The following is a 27,150-nucleotide window of genomic DNA, read 5'->3' as shown; positions in this document are numbered from 1 at the left end:
ATATACCTATATCTGAAACCTCACAGGGGAATGTGAAATGGGCTCAAGCCCAAAAATCCTTCTTAGAAGAGCTCAAGAAAAATTTTAAAAGTCAAATAAGAGGTAGAAGAAAATTAAGAAAATAAATGAGAGGTATGAAAAAGAGAGTCAACATCTTGGAAAAAAAAAAAGGACAAAAATTGACTGTAGAAAACAATTCATAAAAAAATACAATTGGCCTGTATTATAAATCAACACTCATTAAAAGTACTTGGTACTGAACTAAGAAATAGAGTGGTGGAATAGTGTAAAAGGTTAGGTACACAAGGCATAATAGCAATGACTGTAATAATTTACTGTTTGATAAACCCAAAGACTGCACCTTCTGTGATAGGAGCTTACCATTTGATGAAAACTGCTGGAAGAACTGGAAAATAGGACAGAAACTAGGCATAGACCAACATCTTACACCATATACCAAGGTAAAGTCAAAATGGGACACAGTTTAGATATAAAAGCTGATACTGTAAGCATATTAAGAGAATACGGGATACCTTACGTGTCACATTTATAGAGAATGGAAGAACTTATGACCAAACAAGAGATAGAGAACATTATGAAATGCAAAATAGATAATTTTGATTAGGTTAAATCAAAATGTTTTTGCACAAAGCCAATGCAACCAGATTAGAAGGGAAACTAAGAAACACATTTTACAACCAGTGTCTCTGATAAAGGCCCCATTTCTCAAAATATATAGAGAACTGAATCGAATTTATTCCCCAGTTGATAAATGGTCAAAGGATATGAACAGGCAGTTTTCAGATGAAGAAATTAAAGCTATCTGTAGTCACATAAAATGCTTCTAAATCACTATTGGTTAGAGAAATACCAATAAAAATGACTCTGTGGTATCAGATTGATTAATATGACAAAACAGGAAAATGCTAAATATTGGAGAAGATGTGGGAAAATTGGAACAGTAATGCATTGTTAGTGGAGTTGTGAACTGATCCAACCATTTTGGAGAGCAATTTGGAACTATATCCAAAGGGCTATAAAACTGTTCATACTCTTTGACCCAGAAATACCACTTCTAGGGCTGTATCCCAAAGAGATCATAAAAATAGGGAAAGGACCCACATGTCCAAAAATATTCATTGCAGCTCTTTCTGTTTTGACAAAGAATTGGAAATTGAGTGGATGGCTGAACAAGTTGTGGCATATGAATGTAATGGAATACTATTGCACTATAAGAAATGATGAACAGGCAGACTTTAGAAAAACTTGAAAAGACTTGTGTAGACTGATGCTGAGTGGAGTGAGCAGAACCAGGAGAACCTCATACACAGTAACAGAAATAGTGTGTGATTACTAACTTTGATACACTTAACTCTTCTCAGCAATGAAAGAATCTAAGACAACTCCAAAAGACACATGATTGAAAATGCTATCCACATGCAGAAAAAAGAACTGTGGAGTCTCAATGCATATTGAAACATACTTGCTCTCTGGTTTGTTTGTTTGTTTGTTTGTGCTTTCTTCTGATTTCTCCCATGGGTCCTAATTTTTCTTCACAATACGACTAAGTTGAAAATATGTTTAATATGAGTGTATATGTAGAACCTATATCAGACTGCATGCCATCTTCAAGAGGGGGAAGGAGCAGGAAGGGGAAAAATTTAGAACTCAAAATCCAATGGAAGTGAATGTTGAAAATTAAAACTAAAGAAGCAAACAAATAAATAAACAAATAGACAAACAAATGCATGTGTGTGTGTGTGTGTGTGTGTGTATGTGTGTGTAAAATACAACAGGCCAAATGGAAAAAAAAAATCCATTGCAGAGATGGATTCCTTAAACAAGAGAATTGGCCAAATGAAAAAGGAGGTAAAAAAGCTAAGGGAAGCAATTCTTTAAAAATTAGAATTGGGCAAGTGGAAGCTAATGATTCTACAAGACATCAACAATCTGTCAAAATCAAATGAACAAAAAAAAATAGAAGAAAATGAAAATTGCCTCTTTGGAAAATCAACTGATACAGAAAATAGATACAGTGGAGAAAATTTATGAATTATTGTTTTTCCAGAAAACCATGATAGTAATAATAATAATAAAAAAGCTGGACAGCATCATTTAAGAAATTATCAAAGAAAACTGCCCTGATATCCTAGAACCAGAGGGTAAAGTAGAAATTGAAAGAATCCACAAGTAACCTCTTGAAAATGACATCTCCCATAATATCATAGCCAGGTTTCAGAATTATCAGGTCAAGAAGAAAATACTGCAATTATCCATAAACAAACATTTACATATGATGTAACCACAGTCAGGAATATGCAGAGCCTAGCAACTTCTACATTAAAGAATCAAAGGACTTGAAATATGGTATACCAGAAGACAAAGGAACTTGTATTGCAATCAAGATTCAGTAATCCAGCAAAATTGAGCATGATTTTTCAGGGGAAAGCATGGATATTCAATGAAATAGGGGACCTCCAATCTTTCTTGGTGAAAAAAAACAGAACTGAACAGAAAATTCTAGCTTCAAATACAAGACTCAAAACAAGCATAAAAAGCTAAATATGAAAGGAAAAAAAAGAATGATATATAATAAATTTAAACTGTTTATATCCTTTCATGGGAAGATGATATTTGTAACTTTATAACTGTATGTTTAGTACGACATTTAGAAAGGGGTATATATAGAGAGAGGGTGTGGATATAAGTTGACTTTGATGTGATTCTAAAAAAAATAATTAAGGGGTAAAAGAAAAACAGATTGTATTGGGAGAAGAGGAAAGAAGAAGTCAGAAAAAGGTAATTAAAACATAGGAAGAGGCACAAAGACCTGTTATAATAAATGGAAAGAAGTGAGGGAGGTGCGCATTATTTGAACCTTACTTTCATCAGATTTAGCTCAAAGAGGGAATAACATACACATCCAATTGGGTACATAAATCTATCTAACCCTTTTGGAAATAGAAGGGGAAAGGGAAAAGAAAGGGGAGGAGGGTGATAGAAAGGAGGGCAGATCAAGGAAGACAGTGGTTAAAAGGAAAAGACTGATGAGGAGGGAAAGGGAGAAAGGAGAGAGAAAAGCACAAACAAGGGGAAATACAATGGAGATAAATACACAGTAATTATAACTGATTGTGAATGGGATGAACTCTCATAAAATAGAAATAGCAGAGTGGATTAAAAATCATAATCCTATAATATATTGTTTACAAGAAACACATTCGAAGCAGAGAGGTTCACATAGAGTAAAGGCAAAAGGGTAGAGCAGAATATATTGTGCTTCAGCAGCAGCAAAAAAATAAAATCTGATCTCAGACAAAGCAAAAGCAAAATAGATCTAATTAAAAGTGACAAGGCAGTAAACTACATCCTACTAAAAGGCATCATAGATAATGAAGTAATATCATTAGTGAACAAATATGCACTGAGTGGAAGAAATAGACAGCAAAACTATACTAGAGAAGGACCTCAGCCTCCCCCTCTCTGAACTAGATAAATTTAACCACAAAATAAACAAGAAAGACATTAAGGAGGAGAATAGAATTTTAGAAAAGTTTGATATGGTAGACATTGGATAAAATTGAATGGAGATAGAAAGGAATGTACCTTTTTTTCTCAGAGGAACATGGTACCTACACAAAAATGGACCATGTTGTAAGGCATAAAAACACAGTCCAATGCAGAAAAACAGAAATAGTAAATGCGTCCTTTTCAGATCATGATACAATAAAAATTACATGGAATAAAGGGCCATGGAAAAATAGACTAACATTAATTGAAAACTAAATAATCTAATTGTAAAGAATGAGTAAGTCATACAACAAAAGTTAGAAGGAATCCATAACTTCATCCAAGAGAGTGACAATAATGAGACAACATACCAAAACTTATCAGATGCAGCCAAAGTAGTTCTTCAGGTAAATTTTAAACCTCTAAATGTTTACATAAATGAAATTGAGAAGGAGGACACTAATGAATTGGGCATACAACTGAAAAAGCTAGAAAAATAACAAATTAAAAATCTCTAATTAAATACCAAATTAGAAATCTTTAAAACCAAAGGAGAAATTAGGGAGATTGAAATTAAGAAAATATTGAACTAATAAATAAAACTAAAAGCTGTTTTTTATGAAAAAAATGTTGTTCATACTTATAATACTGCTGTTACTATATATAGCATTCTCCTAGTTCTGCTCACTTTACTCTGCATGAGTTCATATATTTCCCTGTTTTTGTTTTTGTTTTTTTCTGAAAAGATCCTGCTCATCATTTCTTATAGCACAATAGCATTCTGTCATAATGATATACTAATCTTTTTCACCCATTTCCCAATTGATGGACATCACCTCAATTTTAAATTCCCTGTAGCCACAAAAACAGTTGCTATAAATATTTTCATGTGTATATAGGTCAATTTTCTTTGTTCTTTTTGGGATATTAACCTACTAGTGTCATTGCTGGGTCAATGTGTATTCACAGTTTTATGGTCTTTTGAGCATAGTTCTAAATTATTGTCTCAAATGGTCAGATCAGTTCACAACTCCACCAACAGTGCATTAATGTCCAAATTTCCCCACAGTCCTCCAACATTTGTTATTTTCTTTTTTTTGTCATATTAGCCAATAAAATTTGTGTGAGATGGTGCCTCAGAGCTGTTTTAATCTGCATTTCTCTAACTAACAGATAGAAGATTTTTCATGTGACTGTAGATGGCTTTGATTCGTTTTTCTGAAAACTTCTTGTTTATATCCTTTGATCATTTATCATTTGGGGAATAACATTTATTCTTTTAAATTTAACTCAGTTATTTACATATTACTGAAATGAGATCTTTGTTAGATAAACTGGCTGTGAATTTCCCCCACCCAGCTTCTTGCTTTCTTTCTAGTTAGATTTCATCATTTTTTATGCCAAAAAAATAATAAAATTAGTTTGATACAATCAAATTAATCCATTTTAATATCCCATAATGTTCTCTATCTCTCATTTGGTTAAAATTTTTTTCCCTTATCCAAAAATCTGACAAATAAAATGTTAACTTGCTTAGTATATCACCATTCATATCTAACCATATATTAATTTTGACTTATCTCAGTAAATTATGTAGAATGTTGGTATATTTAGTTTCTTCCAAATTGCTGTCCAATTTTCCCAGAATTTTTTTTTTATCAAATAGTAATTTCTCCTCCACAAATGTTCAGTCTTTGAGTTTGTCAAACACTAGACTATTATGGTCATATTCTTCTGTGTATTATGTACATAATCTGTTTCACCTGTCTACCACTCTATTTGTCAGCCAGTACCAGATTTTTTTGATGATTATGGCTTTGTAATACTGTTTGAGAATTGTTAATGTTAAGCCACCTTCTTTCCCATGTTTTTCATTCATTCCCTTAATATTCTTGACATTTTTTTCTTTCAGATTAATTTTGTTATTATTTTTGAGCTCTATGATTTTTTTAGTAATTTGATAGATATGGCACTAAATACATAAATTAATTAAGATAGAATTGCCATTTTTATTATATTGCCTTAGCAAACCAAGGAGCAATTAATATTTCTCTAATTGCTTAGCTCTGACTTGATCAGTGTGAAAAGCGTTATATAGTTGTTTTTATATAATAATTGGGTTTGTCTTGGCAGGATGACTCCCGAGTATTTTATACCGTCTGCAGTTATTTTAAATGTAATTTCTCTTTCTATCTCTTCCTGCTGGACTTTTTTTTGGTAATATAGAGAAATGCTGACGATTTATGTAGGCTTATTTCATGTTCTGCAACTTTACTGAAGTTGTTAGTACTTTCAAGTAGCTTTTCAGCTGATTCTCTAGGATTCTCTAAATATACTGTCACATCATCTGCAAAAAGTGATAGTTCTGTTTCCTCATTGCCTATTCTAATTCCTTCAATTTATTTTTCTTCCTTTATAGCTATAGTTAGTATTTCTAGGATAATAATGAACAATAGTGGTAATAATAAGCATCATTGCTTCACCCCTGATCTTACTGGAAAGACTTCTAGCTCATCACTATTACAAATGATGCTTGCTGATGGTTTTAAATAGATGCTACTTATTTTAAGTAAAACTCCATTTATTCCTATGCTTTCTAGGATTTTTTTTTTAAATAGCATTGAGTGTTGTGCTTTGTTGAAAGATTTTCTTCTGCATCTATTGAGGTGATCATGTGATTTTTGTTGGTTTTATTATTGATATGGTCATTTAAGCTCATAGTTTTCCTAATACTGAATCAGCCTTGCATTCCTGGTATATATCCCACCTGGTCATAGTGTATGATCTTTGTGACATATTGCTGTAATCTCCTTATGAGTGAGCATTTTATTTAAATTTTTTTGCATCTATATTCATTACAGAAACTGGTCTATAGTTTTATTTCTTTGTTTTTGATCTTCTTAGTTTAGGTATCTGTACCATATTTGTGTTGTCATGGGAATTTGAATAGAACTCTTCCTTTACCTATTTTTTCCAAATGCTCTTTATAGTATTAGAATTAGTTGTTCTTTAAATGTTTCATAAAATTAACTTGTGAACCCATCTGGTCCTGAAAATTTTTTCTTAGGGAACTCATTTTTGGCTTGTTGAATTTATTTTTCTAAGATAGAGAGGGTTATTTAAGTTTCCTATTTCTTTTTTATAAATCTGGTTAATTAATTTTTTTTTGTAAATATTCATTCATTCCTTTTTGATTGTCAGGTTTATTGGCATTTAATTGGGCAAAATGCTGTTGTTGTTTAGTTGTTTCATATGTGTCCAACTCTTCACAACCCCATTTGAGATTTTATTGGCAAAGATACTGGAGTGTTTTGCCATTACCTTCTCCAGCTCATCAAATATAGAAAGGGTGAATTCAGCTCCAACAAAGATGAAATTAAAGCAGTTATTAGTAGCTATGTTGCACATTTGGGCAGCTAAGTTGTACAGGAGCTAGAGTGCCAGGCCTGGAATCAGGAAGACCTGAGTTCAAATCCAAGTCCCCATTTTATACATGTTTAAACTTAAGACTTATAAGGGCACCTAGATAGTACAGTGAATAGATGGCTATGCCTGTAGTCAGGGAGACTCATCTTTCTACCTTCAAATCTGGTCTCAGCCATGTGACCTTGGCAAATCACTTAACCCTGTTTGTGACTCAGGAAAAAGGATATGAAATTGAATGGAAATCCTCCATACCTAGAAGTCTCTCTTTCTTAATCTCTGTCTATTGAAATCTTTAGTTTCCTTCAAAACTTGGTTCAAAATTTACCTACTAAAAAAGACCTTTCCTTGTCTTGCCAGCTGCTGTGCTCCTTCTATTCTCCCATTCATCCATCTGATAAATCAGCACTTATTAACTGGTAACTACATACCTGGCACCATGCTAAGCATGTAGAATACAAAAAAAATGCTTCTGTCTTTAAGAAACAACATTATTTTATGTCTGATTTCAGTGTCTTCTATCTATCTATCTATCTATCTTTCTATCTATCTATCTATCTATATCTATATGTATATGTATCTGCATATGGAATCATTTGTTAGAATTCCATGTCCTTTTTTCTGCCTTTAAAGCAAAAAGGGCTGTGTCATTATTACTTTGTACACCCATTGTTTAACATAATGCCTGGCACAGAGTGTGCAGTTAAGGAAAATGTATTAATTGATAGTATACAAAAGAGAAATGGGACTCAAGTTATTCATGCACAAAAAACTTGTTCCCCACAGAGTTTAGCTAGAGCTATGTTAGCTCAATAAATTACTGAGATCCTTTTAGGTTTAGTCTATCTTGCAAATTAACAATGAGTTGAGCTTAGTATTAAATAGGATGAGGAGAGTGGACAGGATTTCCTTTGAGAAATTACAAAGCACTTTTAATGAACCCAAATTTCTCTCTGAAACAAAGACCCAACCTTTTAATACTGTTATACTTCCATTGTTCTTTCAAGACTGTAAGACATGAAACATTATAAACTCTGAAGAATTAAAAATGAGTATTTCCCAGAGGGCAATGGAAAGGTGCATGATGGATATGAGTAGACTGCTAAACATTACAAATGAGGAATTACAAAGAAGAAGCCAGGAAGAGGGTTTCATCAAGTTAAAAAAAAAAGAAATAAAAAAAGAGATGGCCCAGTAATCATGAAAATATATATTCTATGTATTATCTTTGTATATTCACAATGACAAGAGAAAGTAAGGAATGCAATGAGCGCATAAAGTCGATGCAAAGAAATGAAATCATGAGAGAACATTGACAAGAGTCATATAGTATGGGCAGCTATAGATTGGTTAAAATTGCATTTATGAAGTGAATACTCACAACTATTAGTAGACTGATCTATTACATATTTTTTTGTAAAGTGTTACTCTTGTGGCAACAGTACAAGGGAAGGTCTGGTAGCAACATCTTTGTATTGTTTTCAGAGTATGACTCACTTGATTTTCCATCTCTTGGGAGCTGATTATGAGGTAAATGTTTTAGAGTCTAATAGCCTTTATGAACATCCAAAATCATCATCAGAAACACACATATGAAATGTTTTAGTTGAAACAATGATGCTTATAAATGATCAAAATTTCATATGGAGAAGAGGACTCGTGATTATTTACTTTAAATGGTTAATATATGGAATAAATACTTTCCCTTGGGAAAGGAAGTCATGTCCCTGTGAATATAGGAAAATTAAAGATTTTATTTCAGAGAATAGGCAGCATTGAAACAATTAAATTATCACAAGTAAATATGTGATTCATAGTAGTTGGTACAGAAAGCCTTAAGGGTAGGTACATAGATACAGTATAAGATAATTGAATGAGAAGAATATTTGAGGATAAGAAAGGGAAAAAAAGAGATGGATGGATTACAAAGATTACCAGGCAAACTTTGACATGAAAATTAATTAGTGGACAGAGGTTGACTAAGGAATGGGTACAGAAGGAACAAAATTTATATTGGAAGTTGAAGGTAAAGATGGTGAAATGTCAGTTCTTATATGGTGGTTTACAAGCATTAAAGGAATTCAATTAACATTATCAATAGGAAAAATAAAATATGATGGGCTAATATCACAGTTGGGTGTATGTTGTGATTTAATATCTTGGTACTTTTTAGAGTCTCCATATAACCTGGTTAAGAAGGGGGAAAAAGGCTTTGGTACTTGGAGAAACAAATATTAGGAAGCAGCATGGTATAGTGGTGAGAGATTTCAATTTGGAGAGAAGACCAGGGTTCTAGTCATAGGTCTTACATTTACTCTATGGGATCCTGCACAAGTAACTTAACCTTTATAGGCTTAAATTGGGAAATTGGACTGGATGATTTTTAAGGTTCTTTCCATTTTTAAATATGAACCTTAAATAAATTCTAAGGTGAATGATTCACTTAGGGTCTTGAAAAATTAGGTTGGGGAATCAAGCTTACATTGAAAAAGATCTGGGTGAATGTTTTTTTTTCTTTTTTAATAGGATCTAATAGGGAAAGAAAAGAGGAAATAAAAACATTACAAAGCTATCCTGGAAAATCAAGTATATCATAGAATCTAATAGTTATCCAGCCCTTTAACATTTGCAACACATTATGCATATTGTCTCATTTAAACCTCATAATAATTCTGTGAGTTAGTTGTCACAAGTATCATTATTCCCATTATAAAGATGAAGAAAGTGAGGCTCAAAGAGAGTGATTTAATCTTGATCTTGAAGTTAATAAACGTCAGTCTTCAAGAATCCAAATCCAGAATTCTATCCATCACAGTATGCTGATTTATTTTTTTTTAAGTACAAGTGTCTCCAGAAGAAGGATGAGGAAACAGCCAAGGGAACAACTAAAACACAACAAACAGAATTAAGAAAAAGCTAAGTCCTTGGAGGTGATGTTGTTGTTGTTCTTGTTTGTCCTTTGTTCTTGAAGAGGACCAATTACATTAGGAAGATGATGGCTTGACTTGCAAGTGAATTGGATTTACCTGCAGGTGCTCTGTCAAAAAGAATATGAATTTTAATCACAAAAACCTCTTGAGGTATCATAGGGTTTACAGGCTAATTTTTTTTCTCTTCCCTACTCATTGACTTTATCATTTAAAAAAAAAAAACTGGGACAAAATGTTAAAAAAAAAAGTTAACTCTTTTAACCCATGAAGTTTCATTTGTGATTTCTTGAAATACAGCACTGGAAAACCAGGATTTGACAAAGCCCATTGAGATTCAAATAGAGCTGCTTGACCTAAACCCAACTCCCTCTGGCTTTCATTGATTGGCCAAAAGTAAGGTCCCACCCAAGCCTGACTTGGCCATTTTTTTTATTTTGATGGCTCAGACAATAAATAACAATTGTTTCTGTTCTAGCCAGAAACCTTGAGGGTCTCTGAGTACATAAAAAAGTCAATTTTTGCATCATTTCTTATCTAGCCTTAACAACTGAATGGGTGTTGCCTCAGACAAACTGAAACCTGGAAAAGATATTAGCTTAAAAAGGCCAAGATGTCCTGCTACATTTAGGGCCATCTCCAGTTGTCCTGATCTATGTCTTTCCACTGGACCCAGATGGTTCTGGAGGAAAGAGTAAGGCTGGTAGCTGCCCTGTCTCACTTAAATCCAATTCACTTCCACATCAAGACATCAACTTCCAGATCCCATTGGTCTTCTTTGAGAAAAAAAGGATAAAAAACAATCTGTGAGTTCTAGTATCTGCCCCATTGGGACTAAATTGGGCAGTTCCAGTTAAATAATTTTGCCCATGTTCCTTCCTTCCTTCCTTCCTTCCTTCTTTCCTTCCTTCTTTCTTACCTTCCTTCCTTTGGAGGTGATGATGTTGGGGAAACACTGAAAGAAGAGTAGGAGAGTAGGATTATTATAAATGCACCCTAGTGCATTTGACTAGGAAAACTGCCTGAAAATCAATGTAGAATGCTACACTCATAAGACAGGGAAGCATCTAGGTCACAGGACAAATGGAATATATGGTTATCATGTAAGCGTGGGGGAACCAGCAAAGCATCAACATGGGAGATAATAGAATAACTCAGCTCTTTTTTATTTTGTTTTTAATTTATGGAATAAAATGAGGATTTCCATAATAGAGAACAAAAAAAGATGATTGTACATGAAGCTCAGCTCTTCCCTCAGCTTCTCCAAGTAACATCCAGAAGTGCAGCCAAGTATTGATTGTGAGATCAAAAAGGAAACCAAAGTCAGTTTAGATTGCACATAGCCACGTTTCAAAGTCAAACAGCATAGCCACAGGATAATGTTTCCAAATTTTTTTTTTTGTATGGGGAGGAGAGGGCATTAGCTGGCTCAATTATTCTTCATACATTTTGGGCTTAACTCGCATTTAAGTATCCCTTATATATAAGCACTGGTGAACTTTTTCAATGGTCCATCCAGTTGAATGTCATCATTTGTGAAAGAGGCATTTTTCATCACTGTTTATTATACAGTTGCTGGTTGGGCTGATGGCCTTGCCTCAGTGAGAAAACCCATAATACTCTTGGGTCTTGGTGAGATCAGCACAATGCCATCTTCAAAAATCCTTCTCAATATGACTCAGTAATGCTTGTTCATGTTCATTGCACATTATTCTCCTATGTATGCTCTATAATTCAGCCAAACCATATAGGTTTCTCTTCCCTTTACATAGCATTCTATATTTCATTTCTTCTTTCCATGCATTTGTCTAGGTTGTTTGCCATGACTTTAGATGCTACCAGTGATCATTCACATCTCCAAATATTACTAGATTTATTTTTGACTCCAATCTGTCCTCCACTCAGGTGCCAAAGTGATTTTCCTAAAGAGCAAATCTGACCAGATCATTTCTGCCCACCTCTATTCAATAAACATCAGTACCTCTTTATTACTTCCATGATCAAATATCAAATACTGTATTTGGCTTTTAAAACCCTTTATCATCCTGGAAAAGTTCTAACTTACCAGTTTTCTTAAATTGATTCTCTTCTATGTACTCTAAAATCAAGTGATATTGATTTTTTTTTGGTTGATCCTTACACAAGATGCTCTGTCTCTTGATGGTGACATTTCTTCTGCTGTTCCTCAGGCATGAAATGATCTCCCTCCTTGTCTATGCCTCCAGTATTTCCTGACATCCTTCAAGTCTCAAGTCAAATTTCACTTTCTTTAAGAAGCTTTTCTTGGTTGCTTTAATGTTAATGTCTTTCCTCTGTTGATTATCTCAAATGAATTCTGTATATTTTTAGTTTGTATACACCTGTCTTTCCCATTAAACTATGAGCTCCTTGAGAGCATGGACTGTTTTGGTTATCCTTTTTCTGTTTGTTTGTTTTTTTTGCTTTTTGGTGAGGCAGTGGGGGTTAAGATTTGAACTAAGGTCTCCTGACTCCAGGGCCAGAGCTCTGTCCACTGTGCAACCTAACTGTCCCTTGTTTTCCTGTTTCTTAAAAAGTATCTCTAGCATTATCTCCAGGGCCTGGCACATTTTCAGTGCTTGATATGTGTTTGTTCAATGCTAGCTCAAGTTGAATTCCTATAGGTGACTTATCATACTTTCTCAAGTCCTAGTACCTTTGCCCCAGAAATTTGTATTAATTTTGTATTTAATTTTCTATGTTCCATATTCTTTCTACTCACCTAAATATGATAAGTTCTTTGAGGAATGAGAATGTCTTTTTTTTTCTTATTTCCTAATGTAGCACATAGAATGCCTTGGCCCAAAGTAGGGGATTACTAAATGGTAGATGAATCAAATTGCTGCTGAACTCAAGGACTTTACTGTCTATGAGAAATTCTATTTCAATTTGTTTCTTGTTCAAAATATCATATGTAACAGTGATAAACACTTGAAGAGCATGCATTTTCCTGATTTTGGCCCTGATTGATATTGGCAATACAAAGGTCATTGAGTAGAGGTTTTTCTATTACTGCATCTTGAAAGTATTCTGTGAGGTTAATATAGGCACAAGGACAAGTTGTTGAGAAAAATGGCTTATTTATTTTTTATTTCCTCTAATGAGTCCAATGCTTCCTGAAATCAACAAAAAATAACCATAGTGCAACTGTATGTTTTCCACACCTGTTAGCAAATTGATTAACTATGAACATTTGATCAGCCGTATAAAACCTGCCTGTAAAAGATGCGCCTTTCACTGAATTTCCTAAAGGCTATCCTGGATACATGTGGTGAACATTCCCATAAAGGTTTTATAGAGATGAGAAAGGCCTGTGGGTAGGTGGTTATTGATGTCCTCTGTTTGCCCTTTCTCGGTAATAATGCATTCTGTGATTTTCATGTGAATGGTTATCACTGTCCACACTTTGATATAACTTGAAAATCAATCCCTATATATCTTTAAAAATTGTTTCTCTTCCAGCAAAGTTTTCTCCTTATTTGTTCTATTCTTGTTGCTTTTTCTGATGCATCACAACTATCAATTTCAATGCCATATCAAAAAGTGACATAATAGAATCCAATTGTGTTGGTCCCATTGCCTTAGAATTAAAGAAAATCAGATTTATACATGATTTAATCTAACTCATCATTTCTGTAACTTATCAGAAAACATACTTTATTATGTTGTTTAATTGGCTTTTTTGTATAATACTCATTTTTGAATATTCTGCCATATTCCCTGAATCTATCAATCTTTTCTTGTAACAAACATTTACAAGAATATTATCTTTGAAGATAGGACACAAACAAAACTATAAATATTTTCCTCTGAGACCTCTTATTCTATATTAGTCTATGGGGGCAGTGAAATCCAAATAAGTTCAGTTCCTACACATAAAAATATAGCATTACTACCCAATGAGTACTTGTTTCAGGCACTGATGTGATAGTCCCCAGAGGTCACTCCTGAAGTCAGTCCTTGCTTCTGAAGGAATTAATGCTAGGCTGGATGAAAAACCTGGGTGCTGAAATACTGGGACACTGGGATACCCAAAGGCATGCTTATCTTTGATTTCAAGATTCACAGGACCTGAATCTCCAGTCTCTTTACCAAAAGAGAAAAAGAAAAAGATAAACAAACTAAAAAACGAAGTTCCTTTTCATAGGGACACATTTTAGCTTTATAGAAAAAAGGCACAAGTCCTCTTTCCTTACATCATTTTCCCTTACTAAATGCCATCAACAAGGGAGAAGAAAGGGAAGGGAAGGCAAGGGAAAGCAAGGGAAGGGAAGGGAAGGCAAAGCAAGGGAAGGGAAGGGAAGGGAAGGGAAGGGAAGGGAAGGGAAGGGAAGGGAAGGGAAGGGAAGGGAAGGGAAGGGAAGGGAAGGGAAGGGAAGGAAGGGAAGGGAAGGGAAGGGAAGGGAAGGGAAGGGAAGGGATAGACACAGAGGCTAATTTGTTTTTCCTCTCTTCTCTAGGGCCGTGTGGTCAATATAATTACCTAGCATTCAGTGGTATTGTATTGTTCTTTCCATTTTTATTATTGAATTTGTCATATATGTTTTTCAAGATCTATTTAAATCATTTTATTTCAATTCATAGAAATCCTAACATGTTTTTTCTGAAATCTTTATATTCACTGTCCTTTACAATATCATTTCATTAAATCTATTTCTCATAATCCATTTAGACATTCTACAATCAATGGGCCCCAACTTTTGTCTGTGTGATGACCAAAGTGCCAGTATCTATCTATCTATCTATCTATCTATCTATCTATCTATCTATCTATCTATCTATCCATCCATAGATCTATATCCACATGTACGCATGTATACCCATACATTTAGTTCTATGTCCAAGTGTTTATGAATGCATGTGTCTATGTATATATTTACGTATGTGTGTATGATTTTTATTTCTTTGCCCTCCTTGGCACAAATACCTAATGTCAGGAAATTTAACCTAAAGAGTATGGATATTTTACTTACTTTTAAAAGATATTTCTAAATAGTTTTCCAGGTTGATCTGACAAATTCATTGTAAAAATGGTGAGTATGAACAGGCCTGTAGAATGTATGAAGTAAGGAACTGTGTAGAAGAATCTGAGTCTCTCATTTAAAAATGCACAAATATAAATAGATAGATAGAAAGATAGATAGCAAGATAGATAGATAGACAGACAGACATATAGATAGATAGATAGATAGATAGATAGATAGATAGATAGATAGATAGATAGATGGACTATTAATATGATAGGTGAGAGAGATAACTGGTGGATGATTCCTGGGCTACCCTAGAATCTTTAGCATATGAGGGGAAAACTAAGACTTGCTTAGCTCCACTTAATTGTTTGTTATCCTTTGTCAAACTAATGGCAGACCATGGATAAGAGTCAGTTAGGTGGCACAGTGAATAGTTAGGATGAATCCTCTTCCTGAGTTCAAATCTGGCTAAAGACACTTACAAGCCGTATGACCCTGGGCAAGTTACTTAACCTTTTTTTGCCTCAGTTTCTTCATATGTAAAATGAGCTGGAGAAGGAAATGGCAAACCACTCCAGTGTCTTTGACAAGAAAACTCCAAGAGTAGTCACCAAGGGTTGGACACTACTGAAAAGTGACTGAACAACAAGTGGATAAAAGTCTTCCACAATGCACTTGGATGGATGGAATTTTACATAAGTCAACAACATTAATGAGGTCACAATTCCATTTCAAAATGATTTTAATAAAATATATTTACAAAATTTTCTGGAGATCGATATTTATCTTTTCATCTTATAGATATTTTGTCATAGTCATACTACTCTCATAGGTAATGGGTATAGACTACTATAGAGGTGTTGAGAAATCTATTCCGTTTTTTTGTTTCTGTGTTCTTTCCAAGATTCTGTATAGATACCAGTGAGTGATTTATTCTTCTTTGTTTCCTTGTCCAAATTTCCATGTACTTTTTTTCTCATGTGCTAGCAAACAGCTGTTATCTTCAATGATAGGGAAATCAATATCATGAAAAGCAATAAATTTATACAGCTTTGGACTCAAGGTATATGTTCAAACCTTGGCTTTGCTTTCCTTGGACAAGTCACTTCTACAGATCTGTTTTCCCATTTATAAAATAAAAGAAGTTAGATTATACAATTTCTAACATCTTTTCTAGATTGCAGTTTAATGAATAACTGGAGAATGCTGAGTCTAACAATAATAATCTACTTTTTGTGGTATTAACACAGTACTTCTTTTATGTTGGGAATTTTACTGAAGTCAAATAGTTTAAGAGTGTTCTAGGTAAAGGAAACTTGCAGTAATAAAAGGACAACATATTGTAGAATATATAAGAATAAGAAAATTAAACTGAGCATGAGCTTGAAGCAAGTCCATCTTCTGGCCATCAGAGCACAGCAGAAATATATACAGAGGTGTCTGTGTCTGTATGATTTCTGTCTCAGTTCATATTTGCTCTTAGTTAAATTTCCTTAACACCAATTCTGTCCTCCATAGTAAATAGATACTAAATTATCAATATAGTCTCTAGAAAATCAAAGTAAATAAACTTTCAAAAAATGAGTTAAAGTTCAAATATCTCAACAAGCTCATAGAATGGATCTCTGATGCTAAAACAAAAGAATAGATGAGTGAAAACATTGTCCTCTTCAAGTATTTCAAGTGCTTTTATTTAGAAAGAAGACCAGATCTGTGGAATCAACAAGAAGGCATCCCTGTATTTTTCCTTTTGATATGAGTGGCTTCATTTTAAATTTCTTCCCATTGCAAGGTAAAATACCAGGTATAAACTCTCCCTTATGGTAAACATTTCCTTCTACCTCAGTGAGTAATAAATCTTCTCTAGGTAAGATGGAAAACAAAACAAAACAGATGCACTGCCTCAAGTCCTCAAGACCAGCTATAATTTAGTAGCTTCTGTCCACATGTAAGCGTGCTTGAGATACTCTAGGTATTTTTCCTCTTTCTTCTAGTCAGATACAGATATAGATATAGATGACAATATAAATCAGATATGGACTACATAATTAGAGATATCTAGCTATAGAGATGATATTGGAACTAGATAAATGCAGATATGGATTTAAATATATATATATATATTATATATATATAGGTATATATGTATATTATATATATGATTTGATAGCAACAGAGATTTATGCATATAGATGATACAGATATTTAGATAGATATGTAAGGTGGTTGTTGTTTTTTTCATAAGGCTATTTAGTGGTTGTTTTAACTTTGGTAAGATAATAGATACATTCTTGCTGTGGTTTCCAATAATTATCTTTTTTTTTATATCTCTCTGTCTCTGTCTCTTTCAACTCATTCATTCATGTATTTATAATTGACTTCTATCTAAAGTTTGAGATTAATCTTGAGTAGTCTTTATCTCCTTGTGCTAAGAAGTCTGAATCAGGAATAAATACTGAAAGTTATAAAAGGATCAGATTTAAGTTTGATCTAAGGGAAAATTTTCTAGCCAATAGAAAAGCAATTCAAAAAGATAGTGAATTGACTCAGCAGTTAGCAGTTGCTCCTCAGAAGAGGTTGCAAATAAAGAACAGATGGCTATCTGTTTCTTATTTTGTAAAGAGGGACAATACTAATACTAGCATTAATTATTATTATTATTATTATTATTATTATTGTTATTGTTATTATTATTATTATTATTATTATTATTATTATTATTATTATTATTATTATTAATTATTTTGTATGGATTGGTCAAATAGCCTCTGAATTCTCTTCAAACTCTGATATTCTATGATTCTTTTCCTGCTTCCTCTTTACCTAATTTTCATCACCTTTTGAAATGTATTCTTTATTCCTACTGCGACTTAAGAATTTTTTCCTAGTTGTTTTCTTTCTTTTAACAGAATTCAGAGGAAGTAGGCTGATCATTTTGGATTGGAATTTAATCCCTTTACAATCCTGACATATTAGGACAGGCTCTCTTTTACATCTGTTTTTAATATGCTTTCATAGTTCAACAGACAAATTCTTGAAGGAGGAACAGTAAAGAAGCTACTGCAGACATTTACAAGTTGTGATTGAGCATTTAAGATATAGTTATTTTCCCCCATATACTCTGTATGTCATCTCATGTATGAAAATGCATTTACACATACCTCATGCAATCTCTCTCTCTCTCTCTTTCTTTCTCTCTCTCAATTGTAGTAGTCAAGAAAAAGTAATGAGGGCCTGCAATAGAATGGTAGCACTGGCATTGGAGAGAAGGTGCATATTTGAGAGATGTTGCAAAGGTGAAATTGACAAGTCTTAGCAACTTTTTACACGTGAAGAATGGTGAGAGATGGTGAAAACAGAAAGAAGATCAATTTGAGTGGACCAAAGAGTGTATGGAGGGGAATAATAATAACAAAACTAGAATGGTATGTTGAGGGGTAGGTTGTGAAGGGCTTAGAACTAAAGAAACACATTTATATTTGATCCTAAAGGTAATAGGAAGCCCCCAGGCCTTTTTGAGCAGGAGAATGACCCTGTTAAACACCGACTTAGTAAAAATCACTTTGTTACCTATATGGATTATGCATTGGAATTTTGAAATGTCCTGAGGCAGGAAGGTTATTATGATAGTTCAGGCAAAAGGTAATTATTGCCTGAACTAATGTGAAAGTCTTCCGAATGGAAAAAAGGGAACATATGTGAGACATATTATGGAGGTATACATACAATATTTAGCAACTGATTGGATACATACAGTGATTATAGATAAAGAGTTGAGTGTAGCACCACGGCAGAAAAACTGTATACCTGAAAAGATTCCATAACCCTATCTGGGGTTTTCCAAGCAAAAATACTAGAATGGGTTGCCATTACCTTCAACTCATTTTATAAATGAGGAAACTGAGGTAACCAGGGCTGAGAGACTTGACCAGGGTCATATAGTTCTTAAATATCTGAGGCCAGATTTGAACTCAGGAAAATGTGTCTTCCGGACTGTAGGCCAGCACTCTATCCACTACAAGAACCTTCATCGATAGGTAATATTATTACTCATAGTTTTACAGATGAAAAAACTGAGACTACCCACACCCTTGGATAGTAGGCACTTAATAAATCAGTATTTCTTGGTCTATTGTGTGGAAGTCTGAGCGATTCCCTTTGAAGAATGGAGGAAAACAGCTATTCAAAGACATGGAAAAGAGGAATGGAAAGCTGGGGGTGTGGACACTAAAAGCAGTTTTCCTAGATAAGTGAGTGTGTGCTACTAAAAATGTAAACATTGCACAACAACGATCAGTGTTGGAGGCATCTGTGAAGAGCTTTAAATGAAAGAGAGGGGAATTTGTTTTTAATTCTTGTGGCAATAGACATCCACTGAAGTTTATTGATCGGGGAAGTTATAGAGTAAGTGCTAAGGTCTTTGAAAGCAGAAGACAGTGTGATATCAGAATAGTTAAATATAGGCAAAACTTTGGGAAGTGAGGAAATAGAAGCCATTGATGATATAATGGCCTGGAAGAGGACTGATGGAGATGATGATATGTGCTTGAGTGGACCATCCATTAAGTTCATCATTTATTGTTGATGAAGAAAAAAAGGTCTTGGTCCAAAAAAAAAAGAGGAAGAGGTCAAACAGTACTGTATCAGGAAGAAAACGTCATTCTTCTTCATAAAATATGTTTTAATGACACTGGTTTTTGCATTGTTTTTGCTTCCAGATCCCTCCCTTCTAGTCTTCATTAGATGTATCATGTTTACTTTGGGCACATGGTCTCTCTTAGAAGTAACTCTAAACGTCTCTGCTAAGATTCTCTGCTAGACTGCTGGTAGCCTAGTTTTCTGGGCTTCATTTCTTCAGACTAGTCTGCTCATGCTTTTGGCTTCTGTCTCTTTGTACATGGTGACTCTTCCTCAGGTGAGAGTTGGGTGGATCAAGTGGACACCAAAAGGGGAAAGAAGCACTGGAAATGGTTTGGCAGCCTTCACACCAGAGGTACTAGTCTTCCCTGAAGACAGCAAAGAAGAATTGCAGTAGCTCACAAGAAATGTGAGATGCACACATTTAGAGACATCTCCACTCCAAATGTTCTTGTGGACTATTTATGCCTGACCCATGGTAGAGCTTTCTGACCTCATGTTGGTCTGATCAGTCACAGTCAGACACACTGCAGCTTGACCCCAACATAGTAATGTCATTTTGGTCCTCTTGGAAAAAAAGAAAACAGCCAAGTGACTCTTCTGGATAAGGTCAGACTGACAGTTCTTTAGTAATATTTAAAAGCTTTTACTGGAAAGGCAATACCTCCATCTTAGAAGCTGCCGAACAAAGGCTGGATATATTGTTGAAGACTAAGATAAACTCATTTAACTTACCGGTGCTTTAATACTAGTCCTTTATCTTAGGTAGTTATCTGACTTAGAGATTAAAAAAATAAACTCCAAAGATCCTTTCCAACTCCACATATAAATTAATTTGAGCAAAAAAAAAAAATCCCACAGGAAAAAAAAAGACTGAAAGAAAATGCCATTTTCCTCCATCCACCTATTTTTCCCTTTATTATCTATATGTTTCAACAGTGTAACTTATGCTATTCATGCTATATTTTGTTCAGTGAAAAATCTGTTTCTCTACTAATAAAAATTCTTTTCAATTTTAAAAGAAATATTTAATAAACAATAAGAATAAATAAAATAGTTCACAATTTCTAAGATTATGTTTATCGTCACAGTGAATAGTATTAAATATTCTATTTAATATTTAATAAATAATGAAATTAAATATTTCTTTTTAAACAATGAAAATTTTATTTGAGAACAGTTTAGAAATGTCAGTTTCTAACTACGATATCATGTCATTGAGAAGTAATACTTGAGCTAGGCTTTGAGAGTTGTGTTTTTGTGGGTAAAGGAGTACTGTACGTGATATACTATACATATTTAACAATCAAAAACACAGAGATTAGAAAGTAACAGGTGTACAGGGGACTGCGACATTTCTCTGGAGTCTGGCACATGTGAAGGAAAACAACATAAAAGGAAGCCTTCTTTCCACCTGCTGGTTTCCCTAGCTTCTTTTAAATCTCAGCTAAAGCCTTAACTTCTCCAAGAAGCCTTCCCTAGTCCTCCTTAATCATAGTGGCTTCCCTAAAATTATCTCCTGTTTATCCTTTATATATCTTACTTGTACCTGGTTATTTTTGTGCCATCTCGCCCACTGAGAATATGAACTCTTTCGAGGTAGGGATTGTCTATTGCTTTCTCCATATCCCCAGCACTTCGCACTGAGCCTGAAGCAAAGTATGTACTTCAGACATGATCGGAGATGATTTGAGTCAGTATTGTTTCTATCGCATCATGCTGTCTCACTTAGTTTCAGGGCATAGTAATCTTTTAGAACTTCATTCTCCTTTCTTGTACAAAGCAAAGGGCCATCAACTGACTGGTAACATTTACTTGTGGGCTGTGCTAGAATTAAAAAAAAAAAAGATAACCAGATATGAAATTTAGTATGAAGTGCTAACACTCTGTACCAAACTTCTTTATGAAAGTATTCTTAAGAGTTTCATTATATTTGGGACTAAAACATGAATGGTAAAGACCTCATACTTCTTATTTTGTGATTTAGAATCATTCTCTAAAAGGTAAGTATTATGAGAAGGTCTTTAGCACCAGGCCAGCTGGACCCTGGCTTCTGACATTTAGTTTCTAGCTTACATTTAACTTCTGGATTTCTGACCAGGACTTATAAAATGGCTCTTAGAACTTGGTTAGACATTAAAGACACCAAGTTTATCCACTGCCTCTCAGGCCATCACCAGTCATGTTGACTCCAGTCTTTCTATTAGACTTTGATGACTGAAGGAAAGAGTGAGGCTGATGACTCTGCCTCACTCAAATACAATTCACATGCAAGTCAATACCTCACCTGTGATGTCATTGGTCCTCTTAGAAAATGAAGGGCAAATAACAACAAGCCCATTATTGACATTCAAACATATTCTCCCTTCACTGAACCCCGTTTCATGAGAATTCACAGAAATTTTTGCAATTAGTTTTTAGGAATGTCATTGTTGTTCAATCACATCCAATTCTTCCTGATCCCATTTAAGGTTTTCTTGGCAAAGATACTGGAGTGGTTTGCCATTTCCTTCTCTAGCTCATTTTACAGATAAGGAATTGAGGCAAACAGGACAAAGTGATTTGCTGAAGGTCACATGTCTAGTAAGTGTGTATGGCCAGATTTGAGCTCAAGAAGATTAGTATTCCTGATACAATAGCCATTGTGCCACTCAGCTGCCCTTTTAAAAATGCCCATCACCCTCCAGCTCTAATCTCCCTGTTCACATTAACATTTCTTGCTTTGTTGTGCTGGCCATATCCTCTGTCTCATTTTCTGTAGAGAGAAATAGCAATAAGTTTGCTCTGATAATCCTCACAAGTTTGGGAAACTCCACATTGAATAATCCCCATGTTCAGTAGGTTGGTGGAGGTGCGCACTTCTGGAAATGTGTTTATGTTTTAATCCATTTGCTATTCCCTCTTTTCTTAGGAACAGATCTTGGTCTTTTTCTCTGTATCTTTTCTGCTCCCAAGACAATCTAATTAAAATCACCTCCCTTGACTTAGTCCTTTGAGGCTTACTTGCCTCCGATTTTCTTTTCCATCCTTCTTGTGCTGAATTTTTTTCTCTGTTATTTCTATGTCTTGTCTTTTTTATTATTATCATTGTGATTCTTCAGTAGTAGGCTAGATGTTCTCAATCTCTTTGCCTTAGCTTCTTTCCCATAGTTTCCCTAGATCATTCCCGTTCTCTTTCCTTAACTCCTCTGTGGATATGAGAGAAATCAAACTCCTCTGAAGCAGACCCATGCTGTTGCCTTTGCTCTTTATGGCTTATCTTCTCTTTTTAGTTTTCTTTCTATGTTTCTTGCTCATCCTATTACCTTATCAATTTTCCTTTGCTCCATTCTGGTACCACGAACTAAAATTTATCCTCTTTTTTATTTTCTTGCATTTCATTCTAAAGCCATTGCTTTCTTTCATCTCCCAGTGGATTAATCTTATCTGTACGTAATGCAGCCAGGACACATGCAGAATTGGTCCTTTCGTTTTGGTCCTCGGAAGCCACGTTTTTTATTTTGGTCTGTTTTATTGGGCACGGTAAATAGCTCAATTTTTCCTCAGAGGGCTCACAAAAATATTTTTTCCTCCTTAACTAACTCATCAGTATCTTTTCCAAGTCTCTTTCCTCTAGGACTCCAAATTCCTGCTGATAGCTAACTCTCAAGATGCCTCTGGAGATGCCAGGGTAGCATAGTTTCTTCCTAAATCCATCCAAAAATTTTTTTCTTCTTTTGGGAGTCTTCCTTCCTTCTTCAGTGAGTTTCCCAAAGCCTGTGACTACAATGCAATCTTATTATTATTCAAAACCTGAGCTGCCTGGTTAATGGGTAGTCACAGTCTTAGGATTCCAGCATTCAAAGCTGGAAGGGACCTAAGATGTCATAAAGTCCAATCCCATTTTATGTACTACAAGTTTGCTAGGTAGTACAGTGGAAAGAACATTTGGCTTAGATTTTAAAAACCTGAATTTAAATCTAGCTCCAGACACTTACTTTCTGTGTGATCTCAGGCAGGCCACTTAACTTTTTCTTGCTTTAGTTTCTTTATCTCTAAAATGGGGTTAATGATAGCACCTGCTCCTGAAGATTGTTTTGATATGAGATCATATTTTCAGTGTTTAGCAAGGTATAAAATATTATTATGTTATATTATATATTACTTTATTATGTATTATTATATTATTAAATAATAATAATAAATGAGGAGACTTTGTATCAGAGAGGTCAAGAACCTTGCATAGGGTCACAGTTATACAGCTTGCTTAAAGCAGGATTGGAAGGGTCACTTTCTTGTATCCAAGTTCCACGCTACTGACCACATAGTTGCCTCAGAAGCTTTATATCTACCCCCCTCCATAAAGTTCAATTTCCTCACCTGAAAAATGGGTCTATTAGTGTTTACCTCATAGGGCTTTTGTGAAGAATTAATGAATTAATGTCTACAAAGTATTTTGAAAATGTATGCAAATACCAGCTGTTATTGGTAACTGGCTTAATAGTGTTGCATAATAAACTTCCTTTCATTCTCTTAGAGAGTAGTTTCTCAAAAGATACATGGCCCTGTTTCTGAAAGAGACCAGAAATATGATGGGCGTCTTTCATCAGCTGTGTGTTTCCATGATCTCATGTGCACAGCAGTATGCTCAAATTCCAGCATTCTCAGCCTCTTCAATATGCTCACACTGTAGCCTGATTGTATAGTTCTGTGGTTGGGGTACATGTCATGCGCCTGTGTTTTGGGTAACAGCATTATTCTTAATAGCTGAGGAACATAGTTTAGTACACAGGAGAGGGAAGAGCGTTCCATAAAATGAAGGTGAATGCATAGTTTTAGGCAGAAAATGAGCAAATCGTGAATATGTTGGCTGGTGGCTTTATCTCAATGAAATTGTGTCATTGATTTGTTTTGAGTATTCATGGATCTGAACCTAAACCAGGGAAAAGGCCCCTAGGCTATTAAGCACCCTTTTTCAGCTACAGTGTCAGGGGCTAAAAAACAGGAAAAAAAACCTGTTCTTTTCTTGAAAGAACTATAATACTTCTGGTTTAAAATTGGAAGCTAAGAATGAGAGAATCTATCATAAAGTAATTAGGATGGTGAAAGGTGTTGAGATCAGGCAATATAAGGAATTGTTGAAGGAAAGGGGGTGGGGTTATTTAACCTAGGGAAAAATGAATGGCATGATAGCTATTTTCAATTATTTGAAAGGCTGTCATACGGAACTGGGATCATACTTAGAATCAAAGGACCATGGAATTGGCAGCTCAATGACATTAGGGATCAGCTGCTCCAACCCTCTCATTTCACAGATGAGTGAATTGAGAGGAGGAATAGTTACACTACTGCCTGAGTGGAAGGGCTAGGGATTTGAACACAGGACCTCTGACTCCAAATCTGGCATTCTTTTCATTCTACCATGATGTTCTTCTTTACAAATGTAACCCTGCCTTCTAGAAAAGCCCAGTTCTAACGCAGAGATATGCTTGAGGGTCCTTACCAGCAAGCTTTTGTGTATGACCCAGTTTGCCTAACATGGAGGTCACTGCATCCTCTACTACATGCGTTAGGGTAGCTTCATTTGATTGGCTACCTCAGGGAGACTGAACATTCTACTCCTTTCCCCCATTGGTTACTCTTTTGGTGACTCTTCTCTTCTGTACAGTGTGGAGGACATGAAATGAACCAATGAGATAGAAAGTATTTGCCCTTCCCCTATTTACCTTCCATTACACCATCTCCCTGCGATGGATCTGGTCTGGTGGTGTTTGTTTCTGTTCAATTGTTTTCCCTGTGCAATGGGCTCCATGTTAGGCAAACTTGGCAAACTCAAAAGTTGCCTCAACAGGCCCCCTCAAAGGCGTCTTCATGCTAGAACTGGGCATGCCCTGAAACCAGAGTTACCCAGAGTATAAAATCGGGAACAACTACTAGCAGTTGCAAAGAGGAAAATGCGATTTCTTCAGGAACATCTTTCTTAGTATTAGGAGAGAGCCTTATAACAGTGAAATGCCTCTGCTCCTTTCTGGCCCGGCTGTCGACTCCCTGGACTTTTTTTTCCCAACATGACTTCCAGTAGCTTTCTCACTCTGGAAGATTCTTTTACTCTGCAGCACCTTCCTCAGATTGGCCAGTTTCTCCTAGAAATAACATTTTAAGGAAGGAATTCTAGGTAAGTTATATTCATTCGTTCTTTCTTCTATGGACTCACCACTGATCCTTTAGACTTTTTTCTGTTTTCAACCAGATTCTCATGACAGGAAGTCCCTCTCCCAATGTGCACCAATGAAAGAACAAAGACTTTCCTTTTTAATCTATTTGTATCTGTAATACTTATACCAGTGCATAGCACATGGTTAATGCTTAATAAATGCTAGTCAATTTCACTTGACTTGAATGGGCTGCTTCCATAGGCCATGTTGTCCCTTTCAAAGGTATTTAAGCAAGGACTGAAAAAGGACAAGGTCTCCCATTACATCCAAGGCTATCTCTAGTCATCCTGATCTATATCTTACCACTGGACCAAAATGGCTCTAGAGGAGAAAGTAAGACTGGCAGCTTTGCACTGCCCTCCCTCACTTAAATCCAATTCACTCGTGTGTCATGGCATCACCTCCTTGATGTCATGGTCCTCTTTGAGAATGAAGGAAAACAGCAACCTCTGAGTGATTAATAGCTGTCCCACTAGGACCCCAACTGGAAGCCACCAGTTGGTCAACACAGCCTTTTTACTTTCTCTTTCTTTCTTTCTTTCTTTCTTTCTTTCTTTCTTTCTTTCTTTCTTTCTTTCTTTTCTTTCTTTCTTTCCTTCCTTCCTTCCTTCCTTCTTTCCTTCCTCCCTTCCTCCCTCTCTCTCTCTCTCTTTCTTTCTTTTTCTTTTTTTCCTTCTTTCTTTCTTCTATCCCTTCTTTTCCCTCTGTCCTCATAGAGTATCACATCCTTACCTGCAGATGTTCTGCCTGAAAGAACGTAAACTTTATTCACCGAAACCTTTTGATATCTTGGGGTTTGTGGGCTAGATTTCTTTCTTAAGGACTATTCCTTAGACCCAAATCTTTCTGACTCTCATTGATTGGTCAACAATAGGTCCCAGACCAAGCTCCACTTGATCATTGTTCTGGCCCTGATAGGCTCAGAGTGAATGTAAATAGCAATTCTTTCTGTTTTGGCAGAAACCCTGCGGGTCTTCCTTTCCCAAATTGATTTTTTTTTTTGATTAGGTAAAATAGGTCATTATTTACTTCATTTCTTACCTAGCCTTAATCACTGTTTGGGCATTGTCTCAGTGAAACTGAGACCTGTTAAAGACCTTGGCTTAAAAAGGCACAGTCTCCCACTGCATCCAGGACAATCTCCAGCTGTCTTAATCTGTATCCAGCTGCTGGATCCACATGGCTCTTGAGAGAAAGTGAGACTGGTGACTTTGCACAGCCCTCACTCACTTAAATGCAATTCGCTTGCTTGCCATGACATGACAAGTGATGTCATGGTCCTCTTCAAGAACAAGGGAAAAACAGCAAAAAGTGTCCAGATGGCCACTTATTGGGAAAAATTACAACAACAACAATAATAATGGTATTCATGTGCTGGTTAAGGTTTGCAAAGTGCTTTGCAAATATTATCTTATTTGATACTCACAATAGCCCTGATTTGTTGTTCTTGTTGTTGTCATTGTTTCTGTT

This window comes from Phascolarctos cinereus, unplaced genomic scaffold (genome assembly GCF_003287225.1).
Source record: "Phascolarctos cinereus isolate Bilbo 61053 unplaced genomic scaffold, phaCin_HiC Scaffold_2;HRSCAF=192, whole genome shotgun sequence".
NCBI lineage: Eukaryota > Metazoa > Chordata > Mammalia > Diprotodontia > Phascolarctidae > Phascolarctos > Phascolarctos cinereus.
Note: the sequence above shows the minus strand (reverse complement) of the source record.